This window comes from Hibiscus syriacus, unplaced genomic scaffold (genome assembly GCF_006381635.1).
Source record: "Hibiscus syriacus cultivar Baekdansim isolate YM2019G1 unplaced genomic scaffold, ASM638163v2 tig00004041_pilon, whole genome shotgun sequence".
Taxonomy (NCBI): Eukaryota; Viridiplantae; Streptophyta; class Magnoliopsida; order Malvales; family Malvaceae; genus Hibiscus; species Hibiscus syriacus.
Genome location: NW_024061995.1, coordinates 374,496 through 380,495, shown reverse-complemented (window position 1 = coordinate 380,495; position 6,000 = coordinate 374,496).

Genomic DNA, 6,000 nt, shown 5'->3' with positions numbered 1-6,000 from the left:
TCTAGGTACTTAACCAAACATTTTCAAACCAAAAGGAGTATATGTTAACAAAACTTGCATTATGTGTATTTATGTGTGCACTTTTAACATTTTCAGTTAGGCATGTATTAGTAACTTGAGTTTGAACATTGCTATGATCTGTTCAGTTGTCATCACTTATTAGCCATTCATTTGACTATCGCATGCGAAAATGGTTATCGCAACGAGAAAATCGCAATGCGAAACGAAAATCGCATTGCGATTTTCTCGTTGCGATAGCCATTTCGCGTTGCGATAGTCTGTTTGCCTTCAACATAAAGCAGATTGAAAATCAACAAATCAACTATTACATTTCAACACAAATTATGTACACATCAATTAAACAAATCAACATTTACAAATCATCTTTTACAAATCAATTAAACAATCAAAAAATATAATAATTCTTATTTCTTCATCAATTATTGAATCAATGAATCAACAACTTTGTGACCCCGTACATCCATTTCACACAACTCACTTAAGGATTAACCTGCAGAAACCAAACATTTGCTCAACAAGACTTCCTACACATCTAAAACCTACAAACAGCAAATTTATTGAATTCTAGGTACTTAACCAAACATTTTCAAACCAAAAGGAGTATATATGTTAACAAAACTTGCATTATGTGTATTTTATGTGTGCACTTTTAACATTTCAGTTAGGCATGTATTAGTAACTTGAGTTTGAACATTGCTATGATCTGTTCAGTTGTCATCACTTATTAGACATTCATTTGACTATCGCAATGCGAAAATGGTTATCGCAACGAGAAAATCGCAATGCGAATGAAAATCGCATTGCGATTTTCTCGTTGCGATTTTCATTTCGCATTGCGATTTCATTTCGCATTGCGATTTTCTCGTTGCGATAGCCATTTCGCGTTGCGATAGTCTGTTTTGCCTTCAACATAAAGCAGATTGAAAATCAACAAATCAACTATTACATTTCAACACAAATTATGTACATCAATTAAAAAATCAACATTACAAATCATCTTTTACAAATCAATTAAACAATCAAAAAATAATAATAATCTTATTTCTTCATCAATTATTGAATCAAGAATCAACAACTTTGTGACCCCGTACATCCATTTCACGCAGCTCACTTAAGGATTAACCTGCAGAAACCAAACATTTGCTCAAACAGACTTCCTACACATCTAAAACCTACAAACAGCAAATTATTGAATTCTAGGTACTTAACCAAACTTTTCAACCAAAAGGAGTATATATGTTACAAAACTTGCATTTGACTTACCAATTAAACAATGGACACTTTCATAACGCGGATGCAGGTAGGCAGCGTCTCGAATATATTGCTCTAGCCATATAATGCCGAAACCACAAGCCTACTGCAGCTCTATCTCTATCGGTGGGAGGTAAAAACTCTGTGCTTCCCGTCGTCAACGCGCCAAGCAAAGGCATACGAGGACACAATCCCCTCTGGCTCCCGGCGATTGCTGTGGCGCTGTCTAGTCTTTGACAACTGTGACATTGAACTTCTTTGGCTTTTGTTTCCAGAATGACTCCAATACTTAATCCCATCCAAGAATTTAGCCAAATGAGAGCTCCATCCCTTGAAAATATCTCTCAAATCAGACAGTGATATGTAATTGATCATGCTGTCATACACTATTATCTTCAGGGATGGGAGCTGAAGTTGGACGAGAAGCCAGTGACGACGTTCAAAACAGGGATAAACACCTGCGATAAGTAATAATTCATTTATTTGCGCACTTATATTTATTAACACCTTTAAAAAATTTAAAAATAAACACTAACCGTATCGACCTCCCACCATGCAGGTAAAGTTTAGCTTGTCCATGCCCAACAAAAATGATTCATCTCGTTGATTCTTCAAGTGAACTGCGTGAAAAGCCGTCGGCATTATTGTATATAGCGAATTTTTTTTATTTTCCTAAGCTTCCTTATTATTAGTAGACGTACACCATGCATCGATATGCTGTTTTACAAAAAATACATATTAGTGAATTACATTATTTTTAAACAATAATCAAAATCATATAAGACAATATAGTCTTACCTCCCCATCCAAATAGCCACTGTCTTCAACCCCTAATAGCACACCCCACCAAGACCGATCAAGCAACAAAACATTTCATCGTGAGTTGTTGATGTCAGTGTAACACCCTTGGCTCCGCTCATGTAGATAAAAATCAACTGCGGTCTTAGCCCAAAGGGTATTATCCACAATTGTTTCCGGTAGTTGTCTCCTCTCCACTTCAGATACCGGAAGGGTACTAGCCGGTAACTCATACGAGAGCCAACTCTCATCCATCATGTCCGGAACCGGTGGGGGTTCTCAATACTTCGATATATTACCCCATGTGAATCGGGCTCTGGAATGGTGGGAGGGAACTCTTCAACGATGACAGTGGCCTCTTGAACGGTGGGGGGGAATCTTGAGGGAGAATAGGGGCCTCTTGAACGATTGGAGGGGACTCTTGAGGATGAAGGTGAGTCGGGCTTCTCTTGCGGGTCTTCGCACCATTGGGGTGAACGGAGACGTAATAGCACGTCCACGCCGTCTGATGCGTGAACTCCGTCGTGTAAGGAAAACCCGACGTAAAGCATCCACCTTATCGGGCCGCTAAAAAAAATTAATACATAAATCAGTAAATAAACAGACATGATATTAACCAAAGACAAATATGTTTCAAACTAGCATTGTATTCACCTAAATCATTATTCTATCATAGTTCACAAAATGCTCAGATAACATTCCAGAAGTAAGCTTATATAAACATTTAAAATGACAACATATATAAACATTCCAGAAGAAGAATAGTTTACTTTCGCAACACGAACTTAAAATCGCAACGCGAATGACTATCGCAACGCGGAAATGGCTATCGCAATGCGAAATGAAAATCGCAACGACAAAATCGCAACGCGAAATGAAATCGCAACGACAAAATCGCAACGCGAAATGAAATCGCAACGACAAAATCGCAACGCGAAACACAAATCGCAACGATAAAATCGCAACGCGAAACACAAATCGCATTGCGATTTCATTTCGTGTTGCGATTTTGTCGTTGCGATTTCATTTCGCGTTGCGATTTTGTCGTTGCGATTTTCATTTCGCATTGCGATAGCCATTTCCGCGTTGCGATAGTCATTTTCGTGTTGCGAAAGTAAACTATTATTCTTCTGCAAATTGAAACTTGAATGGATTGCATTACTTCAACCAAAAGACAAAAACAAAACCAAAAACAAATACTAACAAAAACAGATTGGCAGCAACCGAATGAATTACGAGTATGAAAAATCTTAAACTTACCTCGTTGCGTAGAGTATGAACCTCATTCTGCAACGATGCTACCATCTCACGTAGAGCGGCTACCTCACCGCGTAATGTAGACACCTCAACACGCCATGCACCATGTCTTTGCGTAAGTACCGACCTCCTCACGCAAGGCATTGACCTCATCACGTAACTCCCCTAACTCATCCCGTTGAGGTGGAGGTGGAGAACAGGGAGATAAACGTCGTGACATCTTTGCCGGTCGCCTATCTTGCGGTGATGGTGGAGAAGAGGCTCGATGATGTGAAAGAATAGGTGATTGCTGCGTTGTGGAGGTGTATAGCCGGGTCGATCAGATGATGGCTCTAGGTGAGGTGATAGCTCTGGGCGAGGTGATGGCTCCCGAAGTGGATGCTGCTCATCAACCGTTCCATCAAAAAACGCTTACTAGCTTGCCACCAATCAGTGGCAAGCTCAGCTTCCGTGGGTGTCAGCCTCTGTAGAGGATGTTGGCCTCCTAACAATATAAAAGCTTAACAAAGTTAAATGTGTACTAGTAATAACTTGTTTATAAACATATGGTAGTATTTATGTTAACTTACATTATTTATTGTCGTATACCGTAGTAAATTTCCCATTGCAAGTTCGTTTCCTCTTCCAGGAAATAGCCCTGGGAATATTATTTGAAGTTTTTATTGCATATGTCTTCATGGCGGGAAAGGCCTCAAATATCCAAATCTACAAACAATATAATAACAAACATTAGTAATGTAAATAATTACTTTAATTTGGAACATTATATAAAAATTCTTACCTTAAAGGCCCAAATAAAGCCTGTCAAAGTGTATTTGGAACCATCGCCATGCAAACTTTTTCGATCATCCAAGGCAGACGATAACTTATTCCATGTAGCTTTCCATAAATACGAGCCCCACGGAAACAGGTTCCACGCATTTAGGTCTTCTACCAATTTGATTAGACATTTGGAATAGGTTGTCTGGTCTCTCTGCCTAAAAAGCCGGCATGCAAAGAATTAGAAGGCATACTCGGACAACGTCGACGTCATCCATCCGAGTAAAACCATCTTATTATTCAAAAATCTTGTCAGGTCTTCTACGTGTAGACTCGGCCTCTCCAGCTCAGGAAAAACCCGGGATAGCCATGATGGGCGGGTAATGTGTCTAGTGTACCGACCTACATCATCGGTCCGAAGCGTAGACCGGTGATTAAGCAAAACTCCCCCGCCAAAACACGTATACGCCGGTGGAAAATCAAACCATATCTCTTCATCACGACGTGTATAGTCTCTGGTAGATCTCTAGTCATGGTTTGAAGAAACAGGTGTGTCAACATCGCATCTCCACCGGGATGTTGTACTTTCAGCCATGGCCGAAGCATGTATCCTCAAACATTTTCTTTGTGCAGGTGAAAGCTTCGACGCAATTGTTTGGCCAGGCTGACTTTATTTCTCAAGGTCAATTGAGCCGAATAAAAGTTCTACAAAACAATAAACATACTAAATTAGATATACCAAAAACTACACTGTGAAGATATACCAAAAACAATAATAAACATAAATAGTAGTAGTTTATTCTTCAAACTTAAATATGCAACACTGTGAATTTCGTATTTGTCTTTGTTTTTTGGTTGAAGTAATGCAATTCATTCAAGTTTCAATTTGCAGAGAAGAAGAATAGTTTCTGAAAATGAAAATCGCAACACGAAAATGACTATCGCAACGAGAGAATCGCAACGCGAAACTAAAATCGCGTTGCGATTTGCATTTCGCGTTGCGATTCTTGGTTGATTTAATAAGCAATCTAAGTGAAATGGTTAATCTATTATTGAAATTACCAATAAACCTATCATCAATTTCAATATGAAAAACCTAATAATAATGCAAAAATTTCAAAAAGAAAATAATTAAAAAAACTAACCCTCGTTGGTTGATTTGGTTGATTTCCATTTCTGATTGTTAGGGTGGCTCTGAGAGATTTAGATAGAGGATTTCGCCGGAGATGGGGACGGATTTCGTCGGAGATGGGTGAGAGAGTGAGAGATGGAGATGGGACTGAGTTGTGATTTTAGGTTTTAGGTTATGAGTTACGATTACGGGATATACTGTGGACAGTTCAGTGTTCCAATATATTTATATTCATGTTTGGAATTTAAAAATAAAATACTTGGCCAGGATACTAATGGCGCTTTGAAAATCGCATTGCGATTATGTATTATCGCGTTGCGAAAGTCAGTATCGCGTTGCGAAAGTAAGTATCTCGTTGCGATTTTTTATTATCGCATTGCGATAGTCAGTATCGCATTGCGATTTTCTCAATTCGCGTTGCGATTTACTTATTCGCATTGCGAATTTCCCAATTCGCGTTGCGATTTACTTATTCGCATTGCGAATTGGGAAAATCGCAACGATACTGTAGACCATCGCAACGCGATTTTCAACTATCGCATTGCGAAAATGCAACGCGTATTTGCGATAATGGAGATCGCGTTGCGAATTAGCGATCGCATTGCGATTTTGTTGGTCATTTTGGCAAATCCGAAAAAAGTTGGTTAAAATCGTATATTATATGGGATTTTTGGTCACTGAGGTTATTTTCTCTTTTTAATTTTCCTAGTTGAAATTCAACCTCTATTTTACTTAGATTCAAAAGATAAATCATTCACAAGTCGGGTTAATTCACGTGATAA